The sequence below is a fragment of the Chanodichthys erythropterus genome, chromosome 3 (genome assembly GCF_024489055.1).
Source record: "Chanodichthys erythropterus isolate Z2021 chromosome 3, ASM2448905v1, whole genome shotgun sequence".
In the NCBI taxonomy this organism is placed as follows: domain Eukaryota; kingdom Metazoa; phylum Chordata; class Actinopteri; order Cypriniformes; family Xenocyprididae; genus Chanodichthys; species Chanodichthys erythropterus.
The window spans coordinates 51,504,691-51,520,597 of NC_090223.1; the positions used below are offsets into that span (position 1 = coordinate 51,504,691).

The following is a 15,907-nucleotide window of genomic DNA, read 5'->3' on the forward strand; positions in this document are numbered from 1 at the left end:
ACTGACTAAAGTGCTGTACATGAGTGAGATAAATAAAAACAACAATAGTAATAATAAAACTAACAATAGAAACATAACAAAAGCAAATATTAACAAGTATTAAAGGTGCTGAAGAGCATGTTTTCAAAAGATGTAATATAAGTCTTAAGTGTCCCATGAATGAAATAATAATGATTATAAAAAATATTTTTTTTTTTAACTGCCTATCATTATAAATGCGCCGATTCAGGCTGCGCGGCCCCTTTAAATCTCATGCTCCACGTCCCAAGAGCTCACGCTTGCCTTAAACAGCATAAACAAAGTTCACACAGCTAATATAACCCTCAAAATGGATCTTTACAAAGTGTTCGTCATGCAGCATGCCTAATCGCATGAGTATAGTGTTTATTTGGATGTTTACATTTGATTCTGAATGAGTTTGATAGTGCTCCGTGTTAGTCTTGTTATTCAACTAGGTAAATTCAATTTTTGAATCTAGGGCACCTTTAAAGGCTAAATAAAACAAATAAGTTTTAAGAAGAGGTTTAAAAACTAATAAGGAAGGAGCTACTCGAAGATGGACAGACAGGCTATTCCACAATCTCGGCCCCACCACCGAAAAGCCTCCATCTCCTCTGCGTTTTAGCCTTGAACAAGGGACTGAAAGCAAGTTAAGATTACCAGATCTTAAACTTCTGGGAAGGTTCTGGGAAGGACAGATAATTTGGAGCGAGGTTATTTAAACATTTATAAACAAATAAAACAACTTTACAATTGATCCTGAATTGAACTGAAAGCCAATGGAGCGCTCGTAAAATGGAAGTAACATGATCATTTTTATGACTATTCTTGAGAAATTTGGCTGCAGCATTTTGCACCAGTTGAAGTCGAGCAACCTGGGTCTTTAAGATACCGTAGAGCAAAGGATTGCAGTAGTCCAACCGCGCAGTTATAAAAGTGTGGAGAGCCATCTCAAGAGACTTTTCAGATTAAAAAAAAGCTTTAATTTAGCAAGTAAGTGAAGCTGAAAAAAGTTCGAAGCAACGACAATGGAGACATGTTTTTCTAATGTTAGCCGGCTATCTAAGAGAACCGAGAAAAGCCGGATCTAACCCAGAACTGAGAACTAGTTCTTATCCAACCCTAGCTTTAAATGATTCACTGACCGAGTCTGATTTAAACCACAAACTCACAAGCAAGCAAATTAAGTAATTAACTAATATCAAGGTTTTATGAAATCTAAAAGAAGAAAATGATTTTCCGCAGTGCAGCATTCCTTTATTGGCACAAAAGTCTAGCTAGATTCAACTGCTAAAGGCACACAGGCTGCATGAGCTCATAACAGCGGTAACATGCTGTGTCCGCTGCAACATTGTGAAAGATTTAACAGTAAAAGAGTGAACTGAAATCAGTGCAGCATGGTCAGATGACAAGGCAATATGGGAAGAAAATCTAAAGTGCACAAAATAAAGTGGGGTAAAGTAAAAACGAAACATATGTTTTACACCATCAGTCTAAAAGGAAGATGAATTGAGCCGAAACAGCCACAGTGTGCAAGAACAACAATTATCTCCACCGTCGAGTCATGTGTAGCTCAGCACAACGGAGGAACTGTTGGTAACAGAGCACCACACAAGCACTTACTCTGTTTGGCCTGAACCCAAGAAGACTGAACTTAATTAGAGTGGATGAGTCAGTAAAGAAACACTCTGAACACACCACTGGCCTCAGAGTGGGGTGAATGACAATGTTCTTGGGCAGTTGAAACTATTTTAAAGAACACTAAATTCTACATTTAACTTGGTTAAAGAGCTGACAGCAGGGTAAGTAAAGCTGCACAGAACCAATCAACTTGTGAATAAAACCCACTGAAAAGACCACTTTCTTATGCTGATGTATTTCCTGTTTAAACAGGAAGCTGGGGTGGGGCACATCTTTAAGTAGACAGTAGTCTCATTACTGCATTGAACCATGATTTCCCTCTTGTTACTGCTAGTTGGTGTTAGGTGGTATTGTCATAGGGAACATTTGATGGAATACACCCATATGTGCACCATGAGTCATCGATATTGTCTATCCCAGGAGAGAAAGGCCATTTAATTTTAAATGTGGCTATCTGCTAAAGGTTATATTATTCCAATTTAGGAAGAACTGAAAGCCACCAAACTCTTACATTTAGATTTCATGGGGTTTTAACACATTCTGAGGATAGTCTGGAAAATTCCAATGTAAACAAGAGGAACTTTGTTCATATCCTTGCCTCACCCTGGAACTCAGGGAATACTTCTGCTATAAACATTCCAATCTTTACCAATTGGCCTTTGCTCTCTATTCCTACTTTTGGCCTTCTAAGGCAACATTCTAACTGAAATAGACCCTCATTAATGACCTCAAGAGATTTTAGTATCTCTAAAACAGTATCTCACTTAAAGTCACCATGAAATCATATTGGACAAGTCTTAATGTTGCAGCGATGTGGTGTGCAATGTTGACCAAAAAAAAAAAAAAAAAAAAAAAAAAAAAAAAAATAAATGTTTTCTGGGATTTTGTTGATAACGATAACGTGCTTTTACCTTGACTGGTTTAGGTCTGAATTATTCTTCATATTCTGTGATTTGGTTGGTTCACAGCAGTGACAGAAATGAACATTTTCTTTAAATGGTAATATTTGTCAGGTTGATATGATTTCCAGGGGCATTTTTAATTTTATAAGGGCCATTTTTCAAACCTTATTAGATGTAAGCATCATGTTGTGTCAAATTCTTACACCAATTCCAACATAATATTCAATAATATGAATTAATTGAATTAATAATGCTATGAGATTAATGTTTTAAAAATAATATTTAGAACAGTGAATGCATAGATTTGTTTGAATAAAATAAAACTGCCAGTAGATGGTGGCAAGACACTGTTTTAACGAGACATTGAATCATCCATTCAACCGATCCGTTGAAATGGCTGATTTATTCAAGAATGAAGCAAGTGACTGTCTTTATGAATGGATCCAATAAATCATGTTTTTTGTTTAAAAAAAATGCTGATTCATTCAGAACAATACCAGCTCAGAGATGCACAACGGCTCTGTTGCGGCTTTATTTGGGGACAATAAGGGGCAGGACAATAAAGTTGTCCATTGTACCCAGAGGAGTTTCAACCCCTCCCCTCCAGAAACTCAGATAAAATGATCACAATAATTAACAACAAACCAACCACCTAATCAATTCCCAATGGACAAAATCAAGTCTCTCCCTACATTTATTCTCCTCCATCAAGGAGCCGTTTCACTTAGATCTCAATAGTAAAGAAAAGACAATCACAACTTCCATTTCATGCAGACTTTAAAGCAAAGGTTTCATAGGCTGACATTTTTTTATTTTAATTTCAAAACTGTGAATTTAGCTGAAAAGCGACAAATTGCGACAGATATTAAGAGCTATTAAAAGGATGCGGTGAGAAGTATAGAGCTCTGATATGAGCGAAAGCAGGTCAATGGTGTGTTTCACTGTTGCCTTCAGATCCATCAGCATCACTAAGGGGGGTGATTAAGGTTGGGCCAGCTTCTGACGAGACTTACCTAGCAACAGCCATGAGCCTCATACTTCACAATCAATAACATTGTCTGCATCAGAGGCGGTTCAGCAGTGCGGCTGGTAACGCTGATTTTCAATTTGGGATTGGCTCTACTGAAAATAAACATTCTTTAAAAAGGTGTATGGAGGGGATGTTGAAAGTTGAGATCCCTAAGGGGCGTCTTTTGTTCAGGTGAAGGTCAGACGTATCAGGGGAGAGCAGTGTGATTACCAACACTGGGCTGTATTTGTGTCCATTGACCTATTGCAAAAAGCTTGAGAAACGACAGAGGTCCTTGAAGACAGAAAGAGACACGAGGATAGAGAAGCCAGGAATAGATCACACTTCAAGGAGCCCCTCCCAGATTTGGCTCTTGTCATAAACATGCTAGGTCACACTGAAGTGCTGGAACCCTGTTCAGTATATACAAAAACAACAATAACTGCCACAACAGACCTCTTCCAAATAACTTAGTACTCATTGTCTTAAAAAAAAACGGCTGCTAACAAGATAACGTGACCAGTGGAATGTTACCCACTACGCTGACATTTATAAATGAAAACAATGGAATGAAAGATAGACGTTAGGCAATGTGACCAAAATCTGAGTAACTTTATTTCACAGTAACAATATCATGCTTAAATTATATTTGGCTGGAAATAAGGTTGTTACGATAACAAAATTTTAGATACCAGCCAAATTCCACAATTCCAACAACCGCCGGTGGGCCAAAACATTTTTTGTATGTGAATGCTGTTTTACATTAATATTGCAATACAATTGAAGAAATAAAAGGTTAGCTATTAAATGTTACATCGCAACCACAGAAACATTCATGAGCTTATAAATTTAAGCCATTTGTTGGCTTGCTTCGCAATCTGATTTATCAATATTCCAAGAGTTATTCCACTGGACATGAAATCTCGATTCTTTTCCCAAATCTTCACTCACATCTTACCCATTTTCCCACGGGGTTATAAACATTTCTTCCTTTCGTTCACTTATATAATATATACTTAATATAATAACTATATTCATATCCTTTACTGTGGTAAAAAAAAAAAAAAAAAAAAAAACACTGTAGGGCATGATACCTTTTTACTTGTACATCAAACTGTATTTAACACAGGTGATGAAGTCAAGTTTACTTATGTAGCACATTTCACATACGCAGGTAATGCTTTGTCTGGCAGAATTTCTTGACTTTCCGGACTTTCTTACTGCTACTGTCACAGCCCTAAAGATGAGTCTAACTAATGTCAATAAAAAGACATGTTACTGAAGACAAATAAAATGTTGGCAATAAAATGAAAAAAAAATAAGATTTATATTTAGATTTATAAATGTATATATTTTTTTTGCCATAAATGCCAACAAACTGTGGTTTAAAGTTGGCATAGTGAAAACTCACCAATTTATTTTCTAAATGCATGTTATTGATCTTGTGAATGCATGCTGCTTTTTAATTTTTAATTTAAATACTTTTTTGTTCATTTCACTGTCACAATATGAAAGAGAATATCTGTTGCTGATCTGTTTCATTGTGACTTGATGTTTTTGAAGGTATCTAAAAGTACTTTAAGTAAGAAATACTACAGAAATTCAATAAAGTAAATGAATGCAAAATAAAGACACCCATCAGACAGTGTGAGACAATGCTTTCACAGCTTAATGCACTTGTAATAACATTTTAATATCAAGGATGTCCCAGTTTTGCAACTACAGAATGAATTTTACGACAATCACATGTACGAACTGGTATGAATAATTTGTATCGTTTTTTCCATTTAAACCACCAGTATTGTCCAGAATGTTCCTTCAAAGGCGGATGTAAATGACAGATAAATACATTGCAGTCCTCTGTCTAAATGCTTAACGTTCTTGTACAACTGGAATTAACTTGTGTTTCAAGATTTTCTTCAAACTGTTTACTGACTGTAGATGAGCATTTACGCACAGCACAGCTGCAAATGCAAAATATGAATTTCACTCTGACAATCTGTGAAATCGTTTCACCTTTTTTTAAGTTGTTTCAGAGCAAATATATAGAATATAATCACCCACACAAATATAACACCCACTAGGGCTGGTAACCGTAGATCACTGACAAGCTACGCAACATCGTGTTCATTATCGAAGGCGATTCATCTGCGATATGAATTGAATGATATTGCGTAGCTTGTCAGTGATCTACGGCTCTGTCTATTAAATGCCGCTCCATTTGAAAGCAGGTGATGGCGATTTAGCGATAATCAGGGAACCGGCTTTACTGACGAAATGCGCGTGACAATCGCATGCGATATATTGCCCAGCCCTAACACCCACACAATCTTATTCCTAAATGACAGTGATCCGGCTTTGTCTAAACCTTTGAGAAGTACAATCACTGTGAAAATTCACAGTGATCTGCATTGGCGCTGCCGCTGAGCCAGAGAGAGCCGTTGTCAAAAATAGATCTATAGCTTCAACAACAGTCTTTTCAACCACACAGTAATTCTTACAGTAATTCAAATGATCCCAGAAGTACTTCGATAAAAGTTTATAGTTCAGATATAAACACTGCTGTCTACAGTAGTGATTAAAATAGAGCAAATCCCCTTTTTCAAGTAACTTGGCACTTCAAATAACGATTGTATGAATTACAACATTACACCAGTAGATGGAGACAATTTATAAAAAAAATATTTGTCATTGAATCAATTCAAGAGATTCGTTCACAAACACAGATTCATTCAGTAATGAAACAAGTGAAGTATTTTTAATGCCTAGAGCAAAGACAAATATTTTTAAAAGATCCTACTGCAATTAGACTCCTTAATCGAAAGATGATGTGATGTAGTATCTTTTTTTTTTTTACTCTCTCCTTTGTTGATTTGTGTGAGGTGTTTGTATATGGTATTACTGGTGTGGTCAAAGACAAATTTCAACCACAGCAGACAATAAAGATGTATTATTAGTATTTATAAGTGAGTCATTGATTCAAACCGATTTTTAAAAAAATAATTCATTCAAATTAATCAAACATTTTAAATAGACTGCAGCAATTAACAATTTGTCAGAACCTCTAGTAAATTAAATGTTATTTGGTTTAGTTGTATGTTCAGAATTGCGGGAGAAACATACATCTCTCTTTGAAATGAAAAAAAATTGTGATTCTCAATTCATCCATAATGATGCAGCTCTAATAGTTTGGCCTACATCTACAGAGATCAGACAATGAAAATGAAACACTGGTGTTGGAGGTTTCGCGCTATATATGCAAAGCCTGGTTTTACATTCCATCAGTAAGAGCAGAGAGTGATGGTTGAATTATCGGAGTAATAACACAGCTGTACATAAAATACTGCAATCCACACAACATAATGGGAGACATATCAGAGTTGAAAAGAGGACAAATTGTAGGTGTGCGTCTCTGGCTCATCTGTAACCAGGACAGCAAGTCTTTGTGGTGTATTGAGAGCTATGATATCCAATGCCGGCATACCTCCATGTAGGACAAACCACATCCAACAGGAGTAGCTGTCGACGCAAGAGGAAGCTGTCTGAAAGGGATGTCTGGATACTAACCCAGATTGTGTCCAAAAAACATAAAACCACAGCTGCCCAACTCACTACAGAATTAAATGCGCACCTTGACTCTCCTGTTTCCATCAAAACAGTTTGTCAGGAGCTCCTCGGGGTCAATATTCATGGTCGGGCTGTTATAGCCAAATCTTTGGTCTCTTTTTCAATGCCAAATTTCAGTTTCATTGGTGCAAACAGTGAAAATCTTGAGCTGTGGACAATGTGAAATGTTTTGCAAGTAATAAATTCAGAATTGTGAGAAAAAAGTTAGACTGACTTTATAACACGCAGTTGAGCTAGTAACCATGGATATCAGAATAATACCGTTATTAATGCAGTTAGAGAGAGAGCAAGAGAGATAAAGAATAAGCATATGTGAATGAGCCTACCCGAGTCTGTGCGTCTCTCACTGTTCAGCAGCTGTGTCTATACTAATCGCGGAACTAAGTTTATCGGCTTCAAGAACAGCAGCGTTATTACTGCGCTGGTGAGAAATGTCATAAGTTGCTAAACTATTTTACTACTCAATTTATCAGAGCGTCACTAACAACACTTTCTGTTTGAGTGTGTCCATACTGTATGAGTGAGCATTTGAGTGTGAAAGAGGGAGAGTGGAAGAAAAAGAGTATGTGGTTTCAGGACATAATAAAATGTAATTTGGTGGCAAAATTCATAATAATGTGTCATTTTTATTCTATTGTTTACCATATTTATTTGCTTGGTCAGTGTTGTTGTGGGTTTTGTTTCTTTTGCTGTTTTAGGCTGTAAGTACCTAGTGAAATTAGGGCTGAAACGATTGGTCGACATTATCGACAAAGTCGACAAAAAATTTGACAAATATTTTTGTTGTCGAATAGTATTTTAATCTCATATGATCTATTTGAAGGGCCTGCAATAACAAGGTTTGACCAGTGGGGCGCTGAAGCGCAATACTGTAACGCAGCCCTCTCGGATCGAATCCAATAGAACAAGACACAGTGCTTCGGAGTGCATAGAGCAAACGAAGTTGAACCCATAAAATGTGGCAGTTAAAGAGCGATATCTATTGTTTAAACTTTGTTATAAAATCGACTGAATTTGAAAGTTAAACCTTTTTCATATTAAAACTAACAAAAGCACAAAGAGTGTTGCGATTATTGGGTATCTTCTGATATATACGGTAAGCCTGAAACAGATGATGGCAATATAAAGAAGCAAACTCATAGGATTTAATATGAAGCGTCCATAACGGTCACGTCCGTAACGCTTATTATGGTTGTTCAGAGCAATGTAGTGAAATAAATTGTTGATCCTAATAAGCATAAACATAATTTAGCTTTGCATATAAAGTTTCACGTTATTTGCATTTATAGTTGTTATATGACAAACTTAATCATTAAAACGTTACGGACGTGACAGAGCACTGAAGCGTCCTGACCTCTTTATTCCAGCCCTTATAAATTCAACAGGCAGTGCGGTTATGACCAAATGAGTGTATTTATTTCACACAATGCTTACTGTTAAAATAAAGTTTAAAAAAGGGTGGTCTTTGATCCTTTTTTGAAAGCATGAAATATGGTTGGTTGAAAATTTAATTTAAGCATTGTTGCTTACCACATATATTGTGGATAAACAAGGCAATTTTCTTAAAATTTCTGTTAGAGCACATTATTACAGAATATTACAGACCTAAATGGACAATTTAAAAAGGGTTTTGTTCTTTTGGTTAAAACTTTTTTTTTTTCATTGTAAAGATGACCTTTGCGTGGAACTGCCCATGAACGTTTTGTATGATAACTGGCGCTGTCTGCTTTAGTATTTTTCCTGCTCGCGCTGCTTGAGCTTAAATGCTTTTGTTCTTTAAATTTTAATGCTTTGAACTAAAATAAAACCTAAAGATGTAATTTAAGCTTGTTGTGTATATTGCCTAATCGTAAGCTCGTTCAGAAATGGTTACAAAATCTTGATGAACATTAAAAAAATAACATCTTTCTCATTTAACGTATTTGAATATTAGTTTTTTTTTTTTTTTTTTTTTTTTATACGAGCCCAAATATTCGAATACAATATTTTGGTAAAATGCCAATCCCTAACTTGAACCTATTATCTCTTCCTCTTTTCTGCTATTACAGCATGAAATAAACATGAATAAACATCAAAAAGTATGTTGAAAGATACAGTACAATTTACTGAAATGAATATCTCTCTAATGTAATCACTTCATCTGAGTTTCAACCGCAGAAAGACATCAATAAAACAGCTTGCAAACAAATGTCACAAAATGTAACATTTACCTCAGGAAAGCCATTCATTGACCATAAACAATAGTTAGTAAAAAAAAAAAAAAAAAAAAAAAATCAAGGGGAGCATTTTTCTGAAATTTTTGCACAATATTACATATTCATATTTTTACTCTTATTAATAAGTTATTACAATTTCCGTACTTAAGAACTCAGTACCAGTCATTTTAACAGTATTTTAAACAAATTCATTAAGAAAATCTTAAGTGGTTTACTTGTTTAATTATTAATTAAAGTATTTTAACTAACTGCTAGTGGATAATTGAAAAAAGCATACTGATTAATCGATGATTGGTCGATTAGTCGTTCCAGTAATCGGTAGGTTAATCGATTAACAATACAATCGTTTGTTGCAGCCCTAATTGAAATAACTGAAATCATTTGGCGAAGTGATATGGAACTGTAATGCGGTCAAGACCTGCTAGAACTACTTTAGCCGTGCGTTTCCCTGAAAATAATTGCACACCTCGTCAAACAAACAGATTTAAGCGTTCAAAAGCCCTGTATAAAAGTTGCAATTACCTTTTTTTTTTTACCTTTTCTTTTTTAAATAAGCTTCCATAGTGAAATGATGCTCTACTGGCCACAAAAGGAGGCTCTACACCATACTAATAAACTATTGTGGTCTAAAACCAGGTGTTGCAGTTTAATTATCCAACCCCTGTGTCTACAATGAAAAGCCAAAAGGTTGATAAAAAAAAATAAAAAAAATCAAGCTATAACTTTTTATTGCCCAGCCATAGCATCTAGCTTGACTGGGGTCAGTAAACGCCAGTAGTGCCCACGGGGGCCCTTATAGAGTTGGTCATATCAGTGATGGCCCATCAGGCCTGACCTTTATGTGGCTTCTCATCACAACTCTCTGATGTCTCTCGCACTGCTGTGCTATCAGCCAGAAAGGCTTCATAAAAAGGAAATCTATTATTCATTCAATCGGCTGAACGATACAAAATCAGACAATGACATTGACAAAACCCACTAAGAGACCATGTTTGTTTATTTCTTTACATACGCTTGTATATGTACTTTGGGTGGAAAAATCATTCAGAATATTCCAGTGCTCGCAAGTAGGCAGACAAATTCTGGATATAAACCATAAAGACCATAACATAATAAATTTGCAACCTACTTTCCCTTCAGTTTCCCCTAACAGAGCTGAAATATTGAATTGTGGTCACGTATATATAGGACGACAGTGACAACTCCCTAATTTCACGGCAATGTTTCACTCTCCAGTTATTTTTTATAACAATACAAACCAAAATATTGGTGCACAGGTGAAACATCTGCTCAATCTATGTCTTTAATCTGTAATTCAACTTTAATTAAAACAACATTTCAGTATAGACAAAGGACATTATTATCAAGGCAACATATGAATTACTTTCACACTTTTAAACAGTACTCATTTTTAAAGATTGTATGAGAAGCAAGCTTTGAACAAACTACACAGATTAACAAATGTAACCGTTGAGACAAACACTGTATAATAATCCAAATGGCTGCTCAACACGCTCAAGGACAAAGTTTAAACACTGCAGACACCGCCCTGACTAACTCCCGATAGCCAAAATTACGGATACTATTGCGACGGCTGAGCTCATGAATATTAATTTAATCCTGCCGACGTATCTTTGAAACGCAAGGATGCGTTCGGTCACGTGACCTCATTAATATTCAAAAACCAATCCTTCATTATAATAGAACTCGTTCATTCGTCAGCTGCCTCTGCCTTTCAGCCAATCAGCTAGACGTACATGGCGAACGTCACCTTACGTATTTAATATTCATAAGCCAATTCTTCACCATAGTAGGAATCATAGATTCGCGTCAGAAAAAAAGAAGGAACTAGAATACATCGCGCCGCTCACACACTAGACAGGAAGGAAATCGGGGGTTTCAGCAGAGGGCTTCTTTTGTTAATCAAGTCAGGAGTCTCTGAAGAAAACACAAGAGAGGGTTATGTAAAAATACTTCCTAACATTCAATCTGTGCTCTGGCAAAGATTGCGTTAATCTCCACTTACTGTCAGATTCAGGTAGATTTAACACCCGGTGCCAGGCGCGATTAAATTGACCGGGATTTACACAGGGAAAAAAAAAAATCATGACGATGGACCTTTTTCTACCACCATTAACAGCAACATTAGTCACCTATTATGCCAGGAAATGAATATAGACACAGCAAATTAGCTATATATACACACACACACACACATATTATATATATATATAATAAATATGTGTCAGGCTCAATTTACAGCTCTACAGGAAGTTCCTCCTCATGCTAGCAGGCTAATGCTAGTATTCAACTATAATTTCCAACGGAATTAAGTTCAATAAACCCCAATAAAAGTTCAATATGCTTTCAGTCATACTCCTAACATTCATAAAAATCACGAATTCATGCAAGAAAACAGTCGATTGTGTATCTCAGCAGCAGAAAACAAGTTTTGAAAACTGCTTCCGACTTATTGGCCCTTTCACAGGTCAATATCTAATGTCACAATTGTTTTATACGCCTTTACATCATCTCATTGGTTACTTCAGGGGCACGTCTAGATTTATGAATGATTTCAAAAGACGATCTGAATTGCAACTTTCCCGTGCACGAGATCAGAAAAAACATGCTGTCAAAATATAGATTCTAACGCAATCCCTGATTTAAGTCATTTTGAAGGAAAAAGGCAAAATCTCGGAGTTAGAAATGATCGTTAACTTTGATGTTCCGCCACAGGCTTTCGGACAACGCCTGGCGATCAATTCAGACACAACTGAGAGATCAAAATGAAACTGGAGACACAAAACCCTCCAGTCTGGTCCATAACATTAAATGCATGCTTAATTCGGCATTGTCGTTTTTACAAAGGGCTGTGAATGTGTTTAGTGGATCAGGCAGGAAATGCATGTATCAACTTGCTGTCTTGTGTCAACCTGCCGTTGCTACCGAGCGACGAAAGATGCAAAACTACCCGGAAAAAATCTCAACGCACGCGAAAACGCTGTAGTGTCCTTCCCCGTGAGCGTTATGTGAGATCTGCGCGATGTTTCTGTTGTGAAAACTTACCGTGGACCTGCGGGTACTGCGAGTCAATAGGTTAGAGAAAGCTTCCCTGACTTCTCAATGGCGCGATGAGGGAGCGGCGGCGATGCCAGAGAGAGCGACACACTTCCGGGAATACCGCCGCGCGAGCGCGTCACGCGCCTGACGCTTTCCGCGCATGCGCAAGAACCCGCTTGTTCTTTTCGAACTCAAACGGGCCGTTGTGATGGGAATGAATTCGTTGAGAGTAATATAACAGCAGCACGTTGTAGTTTCTTTGTACACGTCAATGTTATCTACCTTATTTGAAGATATCGTACATGCTTACTGGCCTTTCTATGCTTCGAAACCTTTGCGAATCATTTGTTTCGAGGCAGTGATTCGGAGCGCTTATCAAACTGCCAAAGTCACGTGATTTCAGTTAACGAGGCTTCGTTACGTCATAACTGTTTCGAAAAATTCGCTAGGAGGCGATAAACCAGTGTCTAAATGATTTTTACTTGATCTGGAATCAATTTTATACATTGGTAGACATTGTAATGACACTTTTGTAGAATAAAAAGGAAGAGTTGTAGTTATTAGTCTCTTATTTGTATGATTATAACCAAGCTCGCCAAAAAACAATCAAAACAAACGCTGCAATTTAATAAAATGAGATTAAGACATTTCATTCCAATGGTATTAGACGATTTGTTAAAGGGATATTTCACCCAAAAACTCACCTTCAAGTTGTTCCAAACGTGTATGAATTTCTGTCTTCTGCTGAACACAAAAGAAGATAGTTTGAAGGATATGGGTAAAGAAGAGTTGATGGGCCCCTTTGACTTTCATTGTATGGAGAGGGAAAAAAAAACGATTTAAAGGGATAGTTCTCCCAAAATGAAAATTCTATCATTTACTCACCCTCAGGAGAATACAATGCTGAATAAAGTAGTAGTTTTTGTTATTTTTGGACAAAATGTATTTTAGATGATTCAAAAACTTCTAACCCTCTGATGTCACATGGACTACTTTGATGATGTTTGTATTACCTTTCTGTACATGGACAGTATACCGTACATACACTTTCAATGGAGGGACAGAAAGCTCTCAGATTTCATCAAAAATATCTTAATTTGTGTTCCGAAGATGAACGGATGTCTTACGGGTTTGGAACGACATGAGGGTGAGTCATTAATGACATAATTTTCATTTTTGGGTGAACTAACCCTTTAACTTAAACGTTATCAATAGACTTCCATGCCTGGCCAATGAAAATGCTACAGGAAATCTTAATGGCTAAAAGTGAAATGCACCAGAAAGTCTCAACAAACAAAGGTGGATCTTTTATTTCTTTACAATGTAGATGTATGTTTCAGAATGGGGCATTTGTATGATTTTTACATATAAATAATCTAGTCTGTCTAATAACCTAAACTGTATCACTACATACAGACATTACAGGTCAAACCATTCTGATGTTCTTTTTATCTAAATAAACAACATATTATATGGCTCTTAAAGGGTTAGTTCAACCAAAAAAATGAAATTTCTGTCATTAATTACTCATCCTCATGTTGTTCCAAACCCGTAAGACCTTCATTCATCTTCAGAACACAAATGAAGATATTTTTGATGAAATCTGAAAGCTTTCTGACCCCAGACTGCAATGTAATTGCAACTTTTGCAGGCACAGAAAGATAGTAAAGACATTTTTAAAATAGCCCATGTGACTACAGTGGTTCAACCTTAATGTTATAAAGCGACCAGAATACTTTTTGTGTGCAAAAAACAAAAATAACGACTTTATTAAACAAATTCCTCTCTGTGTCACTCTGACGGTGTTCGTGTGAGCACCACAGTGCATGGCGTGCATGTGATGCTGACGCAGAATCCGGCCAATGAGCCGACGTTCTGACGTATAACCTGGAAGTGCTGCACTGTGTTTACTACGTCAACAGTGTCAGAGGCTGACATGGAAGAGAAGAAATTGTTGAATAAAGTGGGTTTTTTTGTTTATTTTGTGCACAAAAAGTATTCCAGTCGCTTCATAACATTAAGGTTGAACCACTGTTGTCACATGACTGTTTTAACTATGTCTTTTCTACCTTCTGGTAATAACGTTGCAGTCTATGGATGGTCAGAAAGCACTCAGATTTCATCAAAAAAATCTTAATTTGTGTTCTGAAGATGAACCAAGGTCTAATGAGTTTGAAACAACATAAGAGTAATTAATCACAGAATTTTCATTTTTGGGTGAAACTAACCCTTTAAGATACAGGGCATATATATTTAAGATATAGGGTATATAGGGTATATTTCATATACCTCAAATGAATTGAGGTCATTTGTTTTTGTTATTTTATTATTGACTGTTTACTTGTCTTTTTTGTAAATTCAATTCAGTTTGAAATCAAGCTTTCTTGTGCTGCATGTGAGCTAGTGCAACAAAGTTACCCTATTGTAAAGACAGAAATACACAGAGTGAGCAAATATTTAAGTGAGATTACTGTAACGTTATTGGTTTTTAAACTGATTCTGAATATTGATCATTTGTATTGTATTGAAGTTAGAAATTCCAGTATTGTGACTACTAATTCATGCACTTCACGAATAAAGTGAAGAGAAGTTTTGAGAAGAGTACTTTTTCTAGTAATTGAGTACCATTTCAGCAATGTAAAAGTACTTGTAGTGGAGTACAAATTTTCAGTACTCTTTCCACCACTGGTAACCAGGCCGCTTTGGGGCACCATTGACTTCCATAGTAGGAAGAAAAAAAACACTATGGAATTCAATGGACTGAACAGAATTATTCAGTTTCCCACATTCTTCAAAATATCTTCCTTTGTGTTCAACAGAAGAAATTCATACAGGTTTGGAACAACCTGAGTGAGTAAATGATAGAATTTATTTCTGGGTGAACTATCCCTTTAAGTCTACTGTTTGGTTACCCATATTCTTCCAAATATCTTCAGCAGAAGAAACTCATACACAGTAACAACTTGAAGGTGAGCAGAGTTAGTTTTTTTTTTATTTTGGGTAAACTATCCCTTAACAGATAACCCCTTTAGATAACTACTTTTAGCCACTCAAACATGTGAATCATTTTAGTGAATCGCTCTCAGGAAAGTGGCAGCCTAAACTGCAAAACTTACAGTAATAACCTGCTCTTAGTCACATTTGTAAAAGACAAATGTTCTGAAAGCCTCTTACCATTATTTTAGTTGTGTTACAACTGCTATTTTGAGGCAAAAACATTGCATCTTTTTAAATACCCATCAACACTCAGACTTACAAAAGCATTGCAGCCAAATATCATTTAAATAAAGTCAGAGGATAGAGATGTAGACACCTAGTGGTTGGCAGGAGTAGTGTGCCTTGTCAAGATAAATGCTGCAAAAACTTGACTACTAGAGTTGATTATAATAGTTGTAATAGCAAATAGTATAATAGCAAAATGTGTGTACAAAGAGAAAGAGACAGCATGTGGT

General features: G+C 36.2%; 1 protein-coding gene across 1 annotated transcript in view; it reads right to left on the reverse strand.

The window, feature by feature from the left end:
- Nucleotides 1-12,617, reverse strand: part of arhgdia (Rho GDP dissociation inhibitor (GDI) alpha) — a 35,133-nt gene extending 22,516 nt beyond the window's left edge. The window contains exon 1 of the mRNA XM_067382750.1: nt 12,462-12,617. The gene's annotated coding sequence lies outside the window, so the exon portion shown is untranslated. The remainder of the gene's footprint in view (nt 1-12,461) is intronic.
- Nucleotides 12,618-15,907: the final 3,290 nt, after the last annotated feature.